This window comes from Tenebrio molitor, chromosome 7 (assembly GCF_963966145.1).
Source record: "Tenebrio molitor chromosome 7, icTenMoli1.1, whole genome shotgun sequence".
In the NCBI taxonomy this organism is placed as follows: Eukaryota; Metazoa; Arthropoda; class Insecta; order Coleoptera; family Tenebrionidae; genus Tenebrio; species Tenebrio molitor.
The window spans coordinates 9,921,115-9,942,590 of record NC_091052.1 but is presented as its reverse complement, the minus strand read 5'-3'; the positions used below and the strand labels follow the sequence as shown (position 1 = coordinate 9,942,590).

The window sequence follows — 21,476 nt, the reverse complement described above, 5'->3', positions numbered from 1 at the left end:
AAGATATCCCGGAATTCTGCAACATGTTTGATTATTCTACAGGATTTGTCAGTTGTATTATGCATATAAATCAGTTATGTTGAGTTGGTATTTTGTGTAATTACGTAAGTAGATCAGCTGTACGAGTTCCCGTGCAGTCTCATATGGAGGTTCGTTTTGCAAGTCAAGCTTGTGGGATACTTCATGTCCAGATGTTTTTGCATTTGGTAACAGGAGTGGATGAAAAGCGAATGTAATTATTACCATTTATGAAAGTCGAAAACGTTGAGAAATTCACACAATTTTTCTCGCTGCATTTCAGTGATTTAGCAGTTATTAAATGACACCACTTTATGGCAACCTGTAACTGAATTTATGTCTGCATCATCTGTTTCGAATGCCCACTCCAAAGCGTATAATAAATACGACAGGATCGTATAAAAAGTGAAAGATTACATCCTCTATTTCGTTTTGTCATCATTCCTTAAAAACTTTCCTATGTAATAATTTTTATAACCTGAAGGGTGTAGTTTTATACAACATCGGAGCGGTTTGCCGAAAGGAAAAAAACAGTATAATCTATAAAAAAGGCGAGTAGATGGAATAAGAAGTAGGTCCAATAAAAATAGACATAACTGTGATTTTCACCCCGCACGTTGCCGTAAACCAATACAAAACTAACTTTATATTCTTTATGTTCCTATATTGTTTCAATAAAGTCGCCTATACGACTATACTTAAGTAAGGGCAATCACAATGTTACCCATAAGAGTTGAGAATAAAACAGACGTATAATATAAGGTATCATAAACCCAATAAAAATATCCTCAAGGGGTTTTTCGCTGATCGTCCAGAAGGTTCGTGTTCAGGTTTGAATTGGAAGCCATCTTCGATAAATCCTTTGGACGTGTGCGGTGTATCACAAAATGTGTTATGAGAAAGGCACGAGGTCACCGTTTCGAGCGCCTCCTGGAGGCAGGATCGCAAAACGAGTCGGAAGGATTCAAGACAAATAAGTTGAACGGGGATTAACGAATTGCTTCGGATGGGGTGTCGTTTGTTTAAGCATAGTGTAGTAAGGCTTAAGATGACTGCCATTACTCAACGCCTAATTTATGATCATATTAGTCGGAAGCGTAAAAAGCGATTTATTTCCTCTTGTTCGGATCGCAAGCGACGTTAAGAGAGTCGCTAATTTTTATTCCAAACCTGTACAAAACGAAACCTTGTTTGCAAGAAATTTTCTCGCTGTGATTAACTTCAACACTGTGACCAAATCAAAAGGAAAGTTGCCGCTCTTACAAAACAATCGACCCACTCCAATTTCCCTCCAGGAAATTGCTTGACGAAAAAAAAGGAGCAAAATCAATTTATCCTCCACTTAAGCAAATAGACTTGTTTGGTAAGTATTTGTTTTGGAAAAAAAAATTAATGCTGTGTCAACAAACAATCACAGTTCATATTGTATTTGACGTTGTTTATGTTTTTACTCGTTCGGAAACTTTGCCTTTGAAGGTAGATCAACAAACAACTCAAAAACTTCAAATTGTCTCGGGATGACAAGTGTAAATAAGATGTTGACTGAAGAAATGTCAGAGTTGCACTAATTGCAGTTTTCTTTTTCGGATGAGAATCACAGTGGAAAAATATGAAACTTGGTGGTGAACTAGTAGAGAGCTGTATTGAACGACAAGGGTAGCGACGAAAACTCCACCCTACAAGTTTCAACGACTTACTGTGTTCCTGGTTGGAAGTTATTGCAAATTCAGGGGTAATTAAACTTTGTCGAGGCACCAACAACAATCTCGTATCGAAGTGTGTTGTTCGTGCTTTGCTCAGCGCTTTGATACATTTTTTATCGATTGTAGATTACGTTGGCAGGATGATTTGGTAATTTTTGTGGTTGTGTTGTACTTTCGATGGTTACCATTGACTGTTATTGCGCTCATTAACCATTATCTGGGATCGAAATTTCTGATTTAATGAGGGGTTGGTTAATACAAGTATGATTAATAGGTGTGACGGCTCGTATTAAAAAGTCATTTTAGACAAAGAAATCCGTCGTTGAGTTATTGACATCGAGGCCAGGCCGAATTGCAATGTCGTGTAAGCAAATAGCGAACTGATGAAATTCCAGGTCGTTCGGCTTTAGCCCCATAAAAATTTACAACGCCGGTTTGTCCAATATCAGTGATTTTTAGTGTCGGAAAAGAGAGAAGAAAAAATCGGTACGGCATCATTTAAATGAGAGGTGATTATCAAATGCGATATTTCCGATAAGCCGGCCCAATAAAATCTCAAGACTCTCGTTCCGTCCCACAAGAGCGACATAAGCCCGTGCTTTGGTAAACAGGAAAATCGATAGGTGCAAGTGGCGGATAAAGGAGAACCATAACGAACACGGCCCGGGATCAACCTTGAATTTATCCTAAGGACCAATTGACGAAAATTGATTCGGGGTCAATTAAAAAAAATAAATCGTTTCACCGGGACAAGGAGGAATATCCGGGGTTGCGGGTGCGCCGTAAAATATCACTTTTACTACCACGGCTCGGCAATTTTATTTTACATCGCCATAATTGGGTTACCACCCTATCAACTTGTGTAGCTTGATCTATGCCAACGACATGTAGTTTATGCACAATTTCATCATGGCGAAATTTACGTGGCTCGTATCATTTTGTGACGTCACATTTAATGTTAAATTGCGACGGGCCGTAAATTTTATCGTCCGTAAAAAATCTAACACAACTATGGCACCATCGAAAGGTAAATAATTTTTATGAGGGCAATTCGAACGCCTTTCAGAATCGACGTTTTATTAAGCTGTCACGTTTATACAACGCAAAAACTTTGATCGAACATGTACAAGTTCTGTTCGGGTTCGCGTATTGACATCTCTGTCGGGTGGAGCGTTTTTATTTTTCCGTCTCATATAGAATGCACAGGGTGCTTCAAATCAAATTCATCAACTAAACAGAGTGTTTGCCGATGTTATTGAATGAACTCTTCAGATATAACATAGCACTTGATAAGATTGAATAGCAACCGGAGTATATTTACTATATGTGGTAGAGTAAATAGTTCTGTAGTATTTCCGGACAGAGTATCTCGTTCTGCTTCGACCGATATATCCGGGGACAGTTGGAAACTCGATAAGACTTTGTAGAAGCTTTCGTATGGAGCTTTTAGGATCTCACTGCTATTACAAACAACGATTATTTATTATTCTCTCGCTATCAGAAACATTGTCATATCCATAGTATCATTCTAGTTTTACAAGTATTTTTTCTCAACTCAAAATCTTCAGAATTGTAATCCGGTGGTGCGTTCACAATCAACTCTTCAACGCCAATTTCGATGCCAAATTAAAAAAAAACACTCATTATAACATCTACCGTACCGTACGAATATAAACATCTAATTAGAATAAATAATAGCTATGCGGAGAAAGATCTTACATTAGTTTTATCTTAAATATTCCTAGACGTTTTATTTGTTATGACAAAGAAATAAATTATTAACCAGAATTAATTTAGCACGTTTATGAAAGTTAAATGAATGTCAGCAGTAAGAGGGTATAAAAAAGAGTTCATTACTTATGCTTATAAGAAACAATACGTAAATATGTAGATAAAATAGGATGATCATCATTTGTTTATGTCACAACCACAAAGTTTACAAGTGTATCGAGCGATCAAATTAATTTGTAATCGAGTCATCCTTGGATTTGAATCCGTATGTCTTTTGCGATTGATATGGCGAGATCTAACCTGTTTCAAGCTGTGTTTACTGGAGCGCGGAGTTCAAGTAACGACATACGATTTCGGATTCATGGGTAACTCGATTACAAATTAATTTGATCGCTCTTTACAAGTAACATATATGTGATAAATAAAATAAATAATAATAATATAATTGATGAAAAATATATTTGCATTTCATTTAAACACAGTCAAAACATTAATTATGATAATTTTGAATAATTTGTTTCTGCTTATTTTGCCCTTAAACGTTGTTGTTTGAACCAATGAAACCCTCACTCTTTGCTTAAGGCCTGAACATTTATCAAAAAATTATTAAATATCAAGGTACATTAACAAAACAAAAATTCTAAAATCAATTGCCCTGATTTACTGCAATTTAATTATAAAATTATACTGTGGTATTGTATTATTGTATTTTTGAGGAAATCTGCAAAATAAAAAAAAATAATCTCTACTAAGTAAAATAAAAATTAATTCAAACTTTGCATATCTAACGAAATCATTTCAGGCAACGCTGAAATAATTTTGCAATTAAAGTAGAATTTAAGAATGTTTCCGATCTTGAGAAGTTTTCTTCACGAATTTAATTACCATCATCAAAGGGACTATGTAATAATTAATACTTACGGAATTAATTTGTTTATTAACTTTATCTGAATCAAGGACAATCCAAATGATACCAAAGAAATTCCTACCTACAAATTCTCGCACCAACTCTTTTCCAAATTTATCACTAATTTTGTGTTAACAAACTGAAGTTAATTTGTACATTCAATAATATTTACAATATAAACGAGTCATACCTACGTACATACCTACGTGGAAATTTAGAAAATTATGCTGGGTTTGGCGTCTGAATTTAAGGTTATGGGGCAGGGTACAATTTATAAAAGCAAGCTGGTGAGGGACAGTCTGGTCGTAAGTTGGTCGTATTGTGCAAAAGGGTTCGAGTATCATGACGTTGCACATCTTCTCAGAGATGTTAGCTTCTTATTAATTGAGGGAAACAGAGCCGACTAGAATTGATTCTACATAAATTTCTGAACCCCTGGAATATTCCATGTAAATATCATCAAGATACTCATGCCCGTAGTGGAAATGAAATTTATAACAAAACCGCAGTTTGTTTGAATTTTTGTGAAAATTGTAGAAATTCCTTGGTGATGAAAATCCAAGACTGTTATAACGCTATAATTCAGCACCTTTTTAAGTAGTGACAGGTATCTGGTGTTAACAAAATTTGGCAGGCAACTTTTGAAAAAAACTTAAAATTATGATTATCTAGTTATAAATGTAGAACTTGCAAATTACTCTAAGAGAGATTTACTTATAGAGCTGGTGGATAACACGATGTGAAGAAAAATTTTATTGAGGGGTTATTTTAAAATTCAGTAACCATAAAGTAATTTAACGAAAGCCATATTCCTCCACTATGGTGCGCTGGAAGTTCAGACGATACGGAATTAAATTATAAAGTGTATAAAATTTTAGGAGAAAATCTCCAGACGTTGCCACCGTTCAGCAGTAAATATGTAGTGTGGAAAATAAATTCTCTTGCTCCTATAGATCTAAAATTATTCGCTTAGAGACAAATCGAATTACTAAATCCCAGACGATATTTTCGATATTTATCGTGTGTCGATTTGATATTTTATTGGTATTTGAGGTGGATTTCCGCGGTTTTCCTCAACTAAGCGTGATTTAGGGATGTGTTTTGGTGGTGCAGCGTAATTTCTGAATAGCGTTAAAATTTCACGTCGCACAAATTGTTTAAAGGCAACTCCGAACATCCAAAACTCGAATACCTTTCCGAATGCATATTTTATTATCTTGTCTGAAGGAAATATCCGAGAATTATGAACACATGGCGGCATCACGCTCAACCTCCCCGTTACAATAGTGACGAATTGAATTTTCGCCACTGAATTAATTAAATTTCGGTGTTTGCAGCAAGCACATACCATTAAAATAGTTTCTGCGGATATATTGCTCTCCTGATGCTCATATTATCCAATTACAAGGACATAGTACATTAAAAATGATATAGTCTACGGTTGGAGTACATTTTATGCATGTCTGGGAAATAAAATGAAATCCTCATTTCGGAGCGGTTTTGAGAATAATGACGCAAACAATTACGCAAGAGAGAGAAAACGAGCGCAGCTTCTTAAAATAATGCAAGAGAAATTTGCTCGGAAGGACAATCTACTAAAGCGCTCGTTATAAACGGGAATTGCTATAATGGCCTGCGAAAAACGCATCGATATTCATTTCACTTCTGACACCTATTTATTTAATCACGACGATTACTCATTTTGTTTCGAGTCCAACGTAAATTTAAAAAGAAAAACACGTATAGCAATAGTCAGTTTATTGGTGCCAAATTGGCGATAAGACATTCCTTTCTCCTTTGACCGCAAATGTTATATTATTTTGATTCTAAGTTAGAATCAATATTAGTTGTGTTTAGGATGTTTGTTTTGTTAAATGTTGTTACTAAGCCAAATTGTCGGTAGACAGAATATTATTGAAGGTACAGCGAACAGTGTTTTTGCCACTAAAAAGTATTATTCTCTCTGTCAAAACTCCATGAAGTTGAAGTTATAAATACACCAATATTATCCGAATGTTGAAACAAGAAAACCGCCAACTCTCATTATACAATACGTTAATATCAAGTGTAGCGTCAGATGCTACCTACGTTTCCAATTTAACTTTATAACGACTCATTTATGTTGTAAATATTTTTGAATGTATAAATTAACTAAAGTTTGTTAATACAGAATTTGTAGTCATTTAGGAAAGAGTTGAGGTGAGATGTTATGGGTAGGAACTTCTTCAGTATTATCATTTATCAGGATATGGTCCTTTGTATAGGACAAATTAGTTCAGTAATTTTAAATAATTTCATAGTCTGATGATGTTGAAAATATTCATGAACACTTCTCAATAACGAGAAGATTGTTAAATTATTTCCAATTTGATCGCCAAATTGTTGCCTGAAATTATTTCATTAGAAACTCAAACTTTGAGTTAATTTTCATTTTACCTGAAGAGCTTCCATCAATTTTTTATTTTGCAGATTTTTTTGAAGCCAGATAAATAATTATGTACTTACTTAAATAATTAAATTGTAGTGAACGAGGACTTTTTTTAGTAAATTAAGGTAACGAGTTAAGATAAAATTTTAATTTTAATTTTGTAGGTTAACGTTTAATAATTTTTAATAAATTAATATTAGAGGCAAGGAGTGAGAGTTCGCCTGGGTCAAAGAACAGCAACGGTAAAATAACACATTCATTATTCAAAATTATTGTAATTAATTTTTTGACTGTGTTGAAATGGAAATCAAAACTCTGTTAATTTAATTCACTCACTTCTTCTGTTTTCATGAAAACATATTTTTCATGGATCGTAAAATTTTTTTTTTTATTTATCACATATTTATTACATATTTATGGTTTACTGTTTATTAGGACAATATTTACTTTTATTTATGGTAAAAATTAACTTATTCCAGTTTGCTCTTAATAATTTTTTTTGTTTGACACTGTCAGAATTTGAGAATTTTCTCCTGTGTGAACGGATTTTGATAAATGTCACAACTTGTCAAAACGAAACGTCAAGCTAATTTAAAAGATTTTAAGCGATTTGGAGCCTTTAAGGGGCTCGTCGAACAAAAAAACGTTGTATTCAACTCGTTCGTGTGTAAATTGGGCCTTTTTTGGCACGAGTGGGCCATTTTAAAACGTGAGTGAAACGAGTGTTTTAAAGGCCCACGAACTCGTTAAATAAACTACTATTTTAAACGTTGAAATTGTGATATGGATAAAATATTATCGTATTTTATTTATTATTTTGTTGTTGCAAGCATAATAAAGTCTGTCTTACACGCTCTCAACGCTGATGTCCACTTAGCTTTACATAAAGTTGCTAAATTCAGGCTTGTTAATTTATTTTGTTATTATGGTAAATAAAATTTCTTGGAAGAATATTCAAAGAAAAATTATAATATAATGTAAAATGCTTCCTCTTGCACAATTACAACGTGATCAAGAATGACTGAATCTGTTGGTAACAATGAAAATTTGAATGATTTTGGTACCACTGTAATCAAAACGCATTTCCGGTTGTCACCTTTGACAGAGTTGACAGGCGAATTTGAAGTTTACCATCAAAGGGTCATTTTTGTAATAGCATAAACATACCCGACATAACCTAAATTTTTTTTAATGTCGTGTCAAGTTAAAACATCCGATCAGTGCCAATTACGAAACAGAAAAACACCAATATTTTTCAATTGTTTCATTGACAGTCATTGTTGATCACGCTTACAATTCACTGTAAGTATAGGGGAATTACAATTTCATTTTTCCACTTTGCACCTTTAACATAACAACATAAGTCATTATAAACACTCAAACGGGTTTCGAAAAGGAGTTCTTTTCGATACGGGTTTCAGGAACATTTACTTAAATTTTTAATATTGGCAGTGACTGATAGTGAGTAGTGGCTACGTGATTATTAGACATTTTAAATTCAAAACTCGTTTAGTTACCTTTATATTTGTTAAATATAATTTTCCTAGCATTATATTTTGATTTTTTTATAAATTTAAAATAGGGGTAAAATAGAAAAAACATTGTATTACACTTGTTTTATAAACCATTTTGTCGCACTTGTTTGCTTTATAGCACTCCTCGCTGCGCTCGTCGTGCTCTAAAAAATGCGTGCGACAAAATGCTGTCTTATAAAACTTGTATAATATGTAAATTACTGTTTTACTATTAACTGCTCGTACGATTTTCCCTAGATAATATTTTTCTAATTAAAAAGTCCTTTTAACATGAAAGGGTAGATCACTAAGTACCTACGTTAAGTAGCTATTGATTTGAATTCTTCTCATTATTTGTAGGACCATTATTTCTGAGAAAGAGAAATATTGAATTCTTATTAAACTTTAATAGAAAATACATTCTCGAAAAGTTCAAAGCAACTCACATGCAGACGTCCTGAATTGAATCGTCAATTATTCCTTACAAGAAGCATTAATCAAATTTATAGAGGTTTCTCTTTCATTATCGGTATCGAGTATTAGCTGGTACTACCAATCTCTAAATTAATTAGAACTCCACCAGCCTTTCATATTCAGATATACTCACGTATTCACACAAGCAGCATGTTAATCTTGAATTTTAATTAAATCTTTCTTAAATGTAATTAAAATGTACACATCCTCATTTTGATTTTTCTTGAAAATGCCTGTTTTTTGACTTTTTTAAAACGGTAGAAAAATATGAGTTGACTGTTTAGTTTGGTAATTTTTTTGGAGTGAATGTAAATTTGTGCGTTTAGTGAGGAAGTTTGGCGTAATTGGTGTCGATGTGCGTAAATCAATTTGTCCGCTGGGAGCAACGAATTGATGTATGATTATGGAGAGTCCTGTATTAAATATGGGGTACAGGTGATGGGGTAGGTTGTAGCGGCAAAGTCCACCATAAATGTGAAACATGAGCAATTTGTCGTCGGAATCAATATGTCCAGCAGGAACACCGCAATCTGCCTCCCGGTCCGTGCTGCCTCCACAACCCAATCATTCTGAGAACACGTCACTTCCCTAACTCATAAAACAATAGTGTCGATTCGGGCACGTCCGAATCGGGTCCGGGCTCCGGGCTCCGGGCGGGGCGGGATACGTTCAACCATCAGCGAGCTTCATTGGGCTTAATGGTCTATCGCATGGCCATCGCAAACTCAAGTTAAGAGGTCGTTGCAGGCCTATGAGGAACTATTACGTCCCTACTTGGCTGCGTTGATCCGATCTTCTCGTAGTCAATGCTCAACGCGAACAAGGGAGCGAGCTCCTTTTGAATGGCCATTATTATTTACAGCAAACCTCTCAAAAACGTTCTTGTTATTCTGCAGCCGACCGACGGCATCATCAACAAATTAAGACAATTGTGCGTCCGCCGCTGAGGAGGTCCCGTGAAACGGAATCGTTTCGTTATGGTTTCGGGTGACTTAAATATTTCTATAATATCCAGCTACAGGTCAAGACGGCCGGAGGATTGGTTAATGTTACGAGAGTGCCTTAAGGGTAGCTGATATGGCAGGGTTAAAAAGGTAAGACGGCGGCTGTTATTGGCAATTTAGGATAGTTGGCGGGGCGTAATATCGTTTCAGCTCTTACACAGACTTTGTGGTTATGTTGCAGCTAACCTGAAACCCCACTTGATAACAAATAGTTCCACCCAAGAAATTACATTACCAAAATTGACATAAATTTCGGATATTACAACAGCCGCACAGCACAACAATATGTGGATTTGCATATTTTAATGTGAATTTCCCAAATGTCTTCAACGTTACATCAACCGGTCGCCTTGCTAAATTTTAAATCTAATTTGAAATTTAAGCAGCTTTAATAATCTTGCCAGGCTAGATTAATATTTTTCTCAAGCGAACTCTACACGACTTTATTTCTTTCTCTAAATATCAACGTCATTTTGTTTTAGCTCAAAATTACTTTTGACGTCACGGATAATTAACACAAGACAAATCCAACAAATTCAATTCAAAATCCCATTTATTTCACGCATTTCGGACACGTAATACCTTACTTTACTGCATGCCGTGCGTTAATAAATGCTCTACAACACGCGTGCGGTAGAGTAAATAAAAGAAAAAAATTAAAAGAACGAGCAAGAAACCTTATTTAGATATCTTCGCTTTTTCAAGCGTGACTTGACAACACTCGCTGCACTCGTGCATGTGAATTTCCCACTTTAAAAAAAGTGCATAAATAACTATTAAACTTAAAACAAAAATGATTTTTAAATTTGTCCGATTCACACGTACTTTCGCACAAGATGGCTTCATATTAAATACGTATCACCATCCCGGCAACATAATTAATCGTTCTCTGTAAATAATTGTTATTGTATGACCTCAGTAGTCGTAGGTCGGAGATAGATTATAATTACGCCATGGGGATGCTAACCTAAGTAAAGTTAATTGGACATCTGACTAGGGTGCATTAGTGGATTGTAAATTAACATTTAATAGTGACATAAATTCAGCAAAGGCAGGCAAAAAACTTTTGTAGAAACCGCCGAGATTTAAAATCGCTGGAAACGCATTTAACCTTCTGCAGTTATCTCTTTTTCTTGAATCGCTTGGATTCAAGTTTGGGCATGATTCAATTATTCAGAGGTCGAGTCCAGTGTCAACATAAATAAAGTGGACAGTTTGTGAGTCGAGTTTAGCGAAGTAAGTTTTTTATGAAACATTCGAAATGAACGCGGGGACACGCGAAAATTGAACTGGATATTAAAAATCTTCTCTGGGAATTTGTTTACGTCGCCGCATTTCCAAAATTTACATGATGGCTCGACGGATCGAAGCAGACAAGCTGTGTCCTGGAAGGATTAATCATTGCCCGGAGGATTTAGCGGCTTCTCGTTCTGATCCAGATGCATGCCAACAAGGGATAATGCAAGAGCACTTTGGGCGAATAAGGAATTGATTAATTAATTATACCAGAAGGCAATACTAATGCCTGGCACGTTTGGTCACTCTGCAATCCATTCGACCTCCCAAAATCATGAGTTGAATTCCCTCTCGAACTTTACTTACAGTAATTAGAGCTTTCATCATCATTCATAAAAGGTCGGGCGAATTCCCGAGGAAATTCTTTCGAAAATAACTTGATTCAGTAATTTCTTATTTGGGCCCTCTCATACATAATCCTTCAGTTTGCCCATCGCGAAACGAAATCAATTATTATTTATCGGCGATACAAAAAGGGAGCATCGGAGGATAAGAAGACCATCTACATTCTGCGTCGAGTCTCTTCGCGAGAAAATACGGCCAGGTTTCTTGAATGTCTGCGCTAAATAAGTGGGGCCACTCATTAAAAGTCAAAGCTTTACGAGTAAAATTACGACCGGGACCAATGACAGTTTACTAGTAAAATCCCTCAAGCGTTCAAGATTGAATACCCCAAGAGTGTATAATTGAAAGAACAATGTTTTGGTTGATTTGATTAAGGAACGTTTAGGATTATCCACATGACCTGTTTCAATATTAACGTGACTCTTTTAAATCGCATTAGGACCTTTTTTTATCATATAAATTAGGGAACTGGTCCGAGGAGTCGCACAAAAAGGAATCCAATTTCATTTGGGACATTCTTGTGTTGTAGCCGATCATATGTTGATGACGTGAGACATGGAGGAACAGGTGGAGCGGAAGTGCAGGACGAAGGATAAAAATGCAGCGATGCACGACCAAGACGTGCTGTGGTGAAGCGTTGATTAGACGATAATAAAATGATGAGGCGGTGAAACGTTCAACTTTTCTAGGGGATTGTTGGGTAATTTTCAGTGCTGTTTTTTCGACGACAATGCAACACATTATCTAGGAAATTACGGTCCGGAAACGACCACAAACCAAAATGCAAATTGTTGCGGAACATTGCTGAAACGTCGGACATGCTGAAAAAATTGCGGCGTTTTGTCAACGAATTTAAATATATTTGCTTGCTAGAGTTTATTTAAAATGCAGTACAGTTGACGTTCGGGGTGGTTGAAGTAAAATTGCTGGTGAAATCACAGCGGGGCTGCAATAATAGAGCTGAAAAATTGAAGTTTTCCATTGTCTGAAGTGGGCAATCTCCCAATATTTGATTTCGGTGCAATTAGGATTGAATAAAATCCGCGAGTAATTTGCGGTGAAATTGCTTTTTTATTTTGCGGCGGCTCTCCCATTGGCCGTTTTGTCATAATAGGTTGCAGTCGATGTTAAATTGGCATTCAGCTAAATGCTTAATGACAATGGATAATTGAAAAATGCAGTCGTCGAGGTGAAGGGGTGGCAAACACTTGTGGAATTTTCCCAGCGTGGATTTTTTACCGCGCAACATTATTGAAATATTATGCTTATTGGGGTCGTTTGGATGGGGCGTCAACTTAATAAACGGATAAAACAGTGATAATTTTTTTTATCTTGGCGAGAAACGCACGAGAGAAGAGATTGCGCGGCACATATCCATTTTTTTTTCTAGATATTTCAGTGTGATTTTGTGAAATACGTCTATTGTGTGGCGCGTAAATAATGGCAAAATTTTTTTAAAGTGTCGGAAAACGTAATAGCATAAAGGAAGAATCAGAAAACACAACTCACAAAAACCGCAGGGGATTATTGTGTATTGGGGAGGACGAAAGTTCCGCATGAACGGATGCACAGTATCGCTCGAAGGCAAGCCACTACCCTCGGACGAGATTTAAATGAACACAGCCGAGAGACGTTTTAGCATAAAATTGACGGCGAATGTGTGTGTAGTGAAGTAGAGAAAATCGCCACCAAGTGACAACTGACTTTTATAAAGTCCATTTAATGCCCTCTGACTGGATGCACCCCCGGAGGGATTCATCACGACCGACTGGAAATTTTGACGCATTTATCGTCGAATTGTCGGAATTTATTCAAATTATCTGGCACACAATGTGCCGGGATTAGGATGACGATTTTTTCCCCATCCGCACAAAAGTAATACATAAATTGCCGAAATTTCACGCGTCAACTGCCGGGAACCTCGCAAACCACGCTTGAAAAACTTACTCCACTCCATTAATCTAACGCCTGAAACAACAAACTCGATTCGTGTTATTAGCACTGAATAAGACGGCTCGTGTGGGGTTTGTTCCCGAATTATCTTGGTTGAGCGGCATATTGGATATTCAAATTTTTTACTACAGATTTGTCACATCAAAGACGGCTCACAGCCTTTGAAAAGACAATATCTACTCATATTTTCATTCTACTATTATGAAACTGCTAAACTGCTATATTAAAATCTGGAAAAGGAAACAAAGTAAACATATTTTTAATAATACGACATGACAAGGATCTCTTTTCGGTCGTCTACAATGTGTCACTTTGATTCCATGATTTTGCATATTTTCCTTAACGTTTAAAGTCCCTCTCAATTGTTTACCCGAGGCAAAGGACAGGTGATTGCCTTGGAAGTCTTTTCCTTGATTGGAAAACTGTCAAGTATTGTTACGTCAATTAATATTGAAACGATTAGGATTAAAAACTGAATTTTTATGATAGAATTAATACAAAATTGTAAATCAATGTATCAATGCATGAATTATTTCTGATTTTTTTTCCCAGCTCATGAATACTTTTGTTGTTTCGAAAATAAGCACGAGTCGCAGACACACTACCACCAAGAAATCAAGAGTTAAATTTCATATCTGTGATATTCTAGTTTTTGTGATAATAGTCACTAAAAAATAGTCAAAAATATTACATGCCTCACATGTAGATTAATGTCTTTTGGTAGTGACTTTTCTAATCTTTCGCCTGATGTCTTCTTTGAAGATTTAATGGATGGAAATGATTGATAGAACGCAAACATCCAAAGTCACCAAAAGGATCTTTGTTGGTGCTTTTTTATATTTTCGAATTGTGATTGGTCGCTTTGCTATTCAACGGAAATGAAATTGTTGTGCTCGAGGTGTTGGATTTTCTCTTGGGCTATGATTCATATCTGCACAAACGACGAATCTCGTTCTCAAGTAGGCGCTACAAACCGACCGGAAAAGATCGTCATTACTCATTAGTTACATTAGTTTCGTCTCTCTCTCTCTCTCTATCGACTGTAAAGTAGTCGACGTTTTCAGTTTTCATTTACAGATTTTTCTCGGGTCTTCGCGCAGATATTTCCAAGGTCACAGCCCTTGAGACATTCCAACACCTCTACCTATATTCTTAATCTTGTCACCGAACTGACATCTACCCATTGTGAAAGAAAAAAGCAAAAATCCATGACCACCAGAAAGATCTTTGTTGCTGTTTCTTCATTTTTAAACAATCAGAATTGTTGTAAGTCCCCTTGGAATTCGACCTAGACAGATTCTTTTGGTGTCCACTTTCCTAATCTTTCCATCTGAAGTCTTTATTAAGAACTCAATGAGGTTTGATTTCGGGTTCCTCAATTTTCAACAGTTTTCAAGGAATATAAAATCTTCTTGCCAATTGCTTTATGTTAATTATGAAAATTAATTGAAACTTTGTAAAACCTCGTTATTAATGTGCACCAATAATGTTGCACAACTGATTAAATGACGGATTTTTTGAAGAGTAAGAAATATTCTTTTAGATTGCAGAAACTTTCGATTCTTGAAACTAGATGAGGTCGACACTTTTTTGTCGATATTTAGTTATATCTGGTTTTTAACCGAGAACAAAGAAATGTTTTCCGTTGAATTTTGTACTTGAGAACATATTTCCCTGAGGTCACTTTCACACCCAATATCCATTGACTTTAAAAGCACTTTCGACATCGTTACAACAAACGAGTGATGTACGTACATTAGAGTAGCTTTATTTAAAAAAAAGTACTCTTAAAGTTAATTTGGGGAGTTTACAACTTTTATAACGTTGAAACGTTAAGTGACTTTTGAACTGTCGGTTTTATGCCGGTTTAATGTGTTTGTTTTTTATTTTAATGAGGAGATGCGACTGTTTTGCATTTGAATTCCTCGAAGAAATCTCTTACTTTTGCCGTCGAATATTTGCGTAGCCGGCAAACATTCCGGTATGAATCTGAACTAAATTAAAAATTGCGAACGTTCCACGAGTAAAAAGGGAAAATCTTGACGACTTAACTGAGTTGAACTTTGAATATCGGTTTGCCAAGTCTCGGCTCCGAATTTGTCATAAAAGAATAAAACAGGTATAAAAGTCTTTACACTTTTCTCCGGTCCAGGATTTGGGAGTCTTAGTGAATCCGTTTAGTGAAACGTCGGGGAACGTGAAGTGTGCCGTACCTACCCCATTCCGGGGGTCGTGCGCGGTACAGATAGGAGTAATGTGTTCCCGCGAATCGAAATCGATTTAGAGATGTGTTCCACGGTAAATATCAATATGAAAACAGCATCAGCCACCCTCCTCGGTCGTAATGTTTGTCCAATTCAACGAAAATAACTTCCTAGTTTGAATATGGCGAAATTTGTTTCGCGATATAATTGAAAAGCCATTTCGAGTGAAATCCGACATCCGATCCGGTTCCGCTTCAATCCCGACCCTAAATAAATTATTCGCCCATTGTCACGACGAAAAAGACAAAATTAATTGGACGCTTTTGGAGCGGGGCGGTCCGGTCCTGGCGGATTTTCGATATCTGCCGATCTTTGTTTTTAATAACCTCCGAAAACGGATGAAGCTATTCGGCGAGAAAAAAACTCTAAAAAGAAATACTTTCCGTCTCCAATATCAATAAAGTTGAAATTGTAAGTCTATTAAACGGCTTCTTAAAGCGTTTATGTTTCAAGTCGCAATTTTTCAGCTATCGTTTTCTCATCTCCGCACTTTTCTCGTTCATGTCAATTTTCTCATTTCCACCACCGGCAGGTCGAACGAAACGCGGGGTGGGGCCGGGCTTAAGAGTGGAAACGGGTAAATCATATTAAAAGATAATTGCATTAAGGTCCCTTCTGATCTCAGAAATATACAGATATATCTTGGTGTCCTGTGGGATACAACCGACTGGAATTGTCAGTTTCAATATGAAAATCTCTGGGAGCTTTTTTAGAAGAACACTCTGAAAAAGTAAGTGATTAATTGGCATGTCACGTCGGGAAACAATACGCATCGTTTTCTTTGTTCGCTCGCCTTTTCTTTAAACGTTATTTTACTTCCGATCTCGCCTGTTAACTGGCTAGGTAAATAATTTAAAACTTGTTTTCTCATGTCTGTTTCCCCGTTGGAAAATTTACTTTATGTCTTAACGTTTATTGCATCGAAATTACTTTATTTGGCGTTAATTGGCACTAAATTCTCATTCCTCGCGATTCTTCGGACCCGTTCAATATTAGAAAACCTCCAGTGACTTTTATTTCGCGTCGCAGATTTTTTCGCTCTCTAGTTTTAACATGAATCAATGGAGGAGCACAACAATAAAACGAACCAATTAAATCGAGTCCTTGGAACGAACAGAGCCCTCTGGCCTGCTAATTTAATTGCATTTTATAGGCGCGTTTGCTTCGAGGAATTTTCTCAAAAATTCAAGTGTTTGAGGAGAGCAAAGTTCTTCACGGACGAACCGAAATGGACGACTTCGGTGTTTTGTTGTTTGGTAACGAAGTAGAAAATTCGCGGGTACTGCAACGAGATTTTTCCCTATCCTTGGATTTTGCCAATGGTGCATGTTAATGGCTTCCTGCAAGAAAACTACGACCGAGTCAGATGTGCTTTTAGAGGAAACGTGGTCGGAAATAAAATTTGCTTACACTCCTCAGGATATTATGAAAATGTTACCGCTTTGTCTTCGTGTCGGATTACAGCTGGCCGTGAATTTATACCACTATTTATATCACTACCCCAGTTTGGTCCTTGAGTTTCACGGTTGTTGGATTAGTTGGTTTGGTAATGAAGTCGAGCGAAAATCGAGCTTGGTTGGCAATAGTTAAAAGTGCACAAATTGATATTCTTGGAAGTCTGGTCTGGGAATGGAAATTAATTTCCATCTGGTGGTTTCGCGGCGTATAATTTCAGATTATTTTAAATTTAATTTTTAATCCGAACGTCGAAAGCTGCAACGGTGAAAGAAATTCAGGGCAAGTTGCGAATTCAATCAGAAAGTTGAAATGGACGTCTCGATTCTACGGAAAGTTTTATAACCGGTAAAAACACGACTGCACTTGACTGAAACAATACACACATGTCGAAATGAAGCGTTTCAGCTTCAACGCTATATAGGTCTGTCAGCTTGAAGAAAAACTTAACTGGAATCTTTGTCAGGGTAAAAACCGCGCGGCCCGTCACACAAACCCAAGCTCTGTGTCAGCTATGGACTTTTTTATACCGCGTTATTTTTTCTTTATCCGGTCGAGATTGAGTTACGCCGGAAACAGAAGCTTCTGACAGATACTTAATCTCGGACCGACAGCGAAATTAAATAAATGCGACTCCACAAGTGTTTAAGTTTTTAATATCGAGCTTTCGATCGGCCGGAACGAGAGGCATCAGAAAGTGTAAACAGAAGACGCTTATGAATCGTAGCCGGAAAATGTCAAGGTTAATTAATGGAAATTGTAACAAACAGAATAAATGATGACGAAGCTTTAAGCTCCGTCGATCGCTGTGCCAACAAGACTTGGGATCTAATCGACGACACTGCAGCTTAACTGTCTTGGAGCTTCGGACGAACATAAAAATCCACCCACACCGCCGCCGTGGCAGTCTTCTCAAGGTGGCCAATATTTTCGTTTGTTCTTTCATTGTTTTTGTTTTAGAGTAGTTTTTCCTCTAGTTTTCCCGGGAAGTTTTCCTGTTAAATGAAATTAACGCGGTCTTCTTGCCTTGAGATTATCGCGTTCGTGACGATCTTTTTCCTTCCACCCTATTAAAATTCATATCACATCTATGCAGATGTTTCCGTGTAAACATGGGTTTTTCTGTGCAACCTGAGGGTCGAACTAGTCGCTCTATTAGTCCAGTCGGACGTCAGGCGTGAGCTTTTTGTCCCTTGATATTTTTGCTTTATCTGGTCTGAGATTGAGTTGCGGTGGGGACAACGGCTTTTGTCGGATAGTTAATCTTTATTCTCGTTCGGTGAAGGCTGCCCTTGGGCCGCTTTTCGCTCACCGGCGAACAAAAACCCCGATAAAAGTCTGAGCAGTCATTAGTGGCCCCCAATATGTTATCTAACTTTATGGATTTACTTCAAAAGGGTATTAGTTGAAAGTTGCCAAGCATTATCGCCTTGTATTGTTTCTCAACTTCGCGGACACGTAATTTGAGCGGATGTGTTCAAACTAAATCGACATCAAACTTTAATGTGTACTGCACTGACGGCACTTTCAAAGGAACTTCAATCGAAATTATAATCTCCTATTAATTACGGGCCATACAGACAAGCGATCCGACACGGTGTAGCTTATAATGTATTTTAATAGATCCCATTAACTTACCTAACTTAGGGTACTGTTGTTCAAACATATACAATTTCACTCGCAACTCCTTAGCAGCAAAGTTACTCACAAGAAACGCAACGATCAAGAATTTACAACCAGAGCATCCTCAATGGTATTGACTGAAAAGAAATGTGACGTCTTCTAACAGATCTGGACACCTGTGTCGAGAACGGGGTGATGTCATCGAGTCCGGAAGAGGAATGACTTCGAGTGAGAGGGAGAGAGAGAGAGAGAGAGAAAAGCTCTCGAAGGCGTTCACGGGAAAATTAGACGACGAATGAAAGTCAGTCGATAGAGGAAGGGTGGAAATTGACGTTAAAAAGACCTAAAAACAATTATTGTGTTTATTTGTTGATTGAGGAATGGAAGTGGGGACATCTGGTGAGCGAATGTTTTCGAATAAGCAGCCTGGCGGCATTGTCATGGGTAAATATGTTGCATAGAAATTGGCATTTAATTATTGTTGACCCATCCTGATTTAAATTGAACGATCGGCACAGAACAAACACATTTTGGAGGATTGTTTAGAAAAGATGAGCCGTTGAAACAAAGCAAATATTCAGTACGATTAACGCTGCATCATAACACGTCGGTAGTTGATAACGATCATGGCGCAGAGACCATCACCATTTCCGTTTGATTGCGGCTGGTATTATGTGAATGATAGGTTCTGCCGATCATGTGACAGAGTTCCTCATAAACGGATTGCGCATCCGCTTATATCCACCGAATCGATTCTTACCAATTTCACGCCTTTTGGAGCTGTAACATTTAGCAATGGCATGTTTCACTGGCTCGTTTATCTTCAATTCGGTCATCAGAAGGAGATCCATCCATCGGAAGACGTTCGGTGTGAGCAACGTCGACGACGAAACAGAAAATCACAAAACTTCCATTATTGATAATCCGTTTATTGGGGCAGAAACGAGTTTCTGTCAACACGTACACACTCAACTGTAATTATGTTATTCAGCGGCAACGACGTACAGAGAGGCATCAAATCGTTAATGTTGAGGGCTCCTGGAGGATTCGCCTGCATAGCTGACGCTGCACGTATTTATCGTTGTCTGGCGTTCTAGTTCTAGGTAATGATTCGCCTCAGGTATCCTTTCTAAACATTAATTACTTTAACAAATCTTATCTCGTAGGTCTAGAACTGGAACGGTTGAACAAAAACTGCTTTTCCGAACCTTTATCAGCGCAAACAACTACTTAAATTAAAACTCGCAGCGGAACTGATAAAATAATTGTGCTTTCAATTTTCTGTAATTGGAATCTAAATCATATAACGGCGAGTCGTAAATCCGGAGAGATAATCTAGAAATAAAACGTTAAGTTTCAATTAGGAAAATACTTTGTTTGGAGGAGGGAGACATCTCTCGATTCTGCTTCGTACGGGATTTCGGTTTACTGCCTCTCGAAATATTATTTGGAATTTATTTTTTTTTACTCGATCGAGTCGGGTGGAAGAGCAAGGGATTGAGGATTAAGTCTGGGTTCTAGGTGCGAAAAAATGTATTACCTCGTAAATAGAATCTGTGCTGGGAGAGTTGGCGCCGAATTCACTGCCTCAGGACGCCAAAGCTATAATTAAGTTCGTAATGAAAATTATCCTGCCAACGGAAATGCAGGAAGCCTCGAAATTTACGACCAAAAACCGCACAAATGTGTCCGCGGATGAATGACTGGTCATTACCCACCGATCGCAATTGCATTGTTACGAAAAATTCTACTCGACATATCGCAGCGGAAAAGTTGAAACCTTGATTAATCGCAAATTAGAAATATGGGAAAACATTTGGATAAATCCAATAATTGGGGGAACTAATTTAAACTATTTCTGAGATATGACAGATGAAATGCTGCAGCGGCGCCAGATGCAAATCAAAGGCCATGAGTCAAACGGTGGCAGTAATTGCATTTATCGATTTCCAGTCGAAAGAATCACTTTCTACGGAACGTACGTCGAGAACGTGGTACGTCTGTTCGATGCATAATTTAAATTTAATAATGTTGGGGTAGATCTCTTTTTCCACCCGACACTTTTCCTCTACTTAAGGAGCACAACAAGCGAATCGCATCAACCATCTCATTCGTACAAATTTAATTGCATCTGGAGAACATGGTGATAAATTAAATTTGTACTGGGACGAAATTTTATTAATAAAGTATTGGATTCATAAATTCACGGGGCCTGATTTTCTTGAAATCCCCGTATTATTTATCGACGCTAATAAATGTTAATCATATTTATTCATCATCCACTATTTTTGTAGTGTTGCGAATTTATTATTTGGATGTGAAACAGCTGGCGAGTGTTTTTTGATTAAGCGCGGCTTTCCGGAGATCTGCCTTTGGTATTATTTTTCATTAATGCCGGATCCCGAATTTATGAGTGGAATTCCAGCGCGAATCTTAAAAAAATTCAGTCTTCACATAATGCTGTAAATAAAAGCCATTTTGGTGGATTTCTTTTTACGTCGAGCATACACGTATTGAAAGGAATATGGAAAGTGCTTTCAGCGCGAACCCCACAAGACCCCTAGTTACGTACAAAGCGGAATAAAACCTTTCATTACAACGAATGCTATTTTTGTTTATTCCATTCGTAATCTGCATTAAAACACTCTTCGCGCAGCTCCATAGGAAAGCATCGCAGATGTTTGTTTCAGTTTTTGCTTCATTTAAGATTATTGCATTCGACTGGATTATTCTGTTTTCTGGCGGATTTTGAACGGAGCGA

General features: G+C 37.1%; 1 protein-coding gene across 3 annotated transcripts in view; it reads left to right on the top strand.

The window, feature by feature from the left end:
• The window catches only part of dpr7 (defective proboscis extension response 7), a 164,174-nt gene that overhangs the window by 19,579 nt on the left and 123,119 nt on the right, over positions 1-21,476 (top strand). The gene's annotated exons all lie outside the window — the stretch shown is intronic.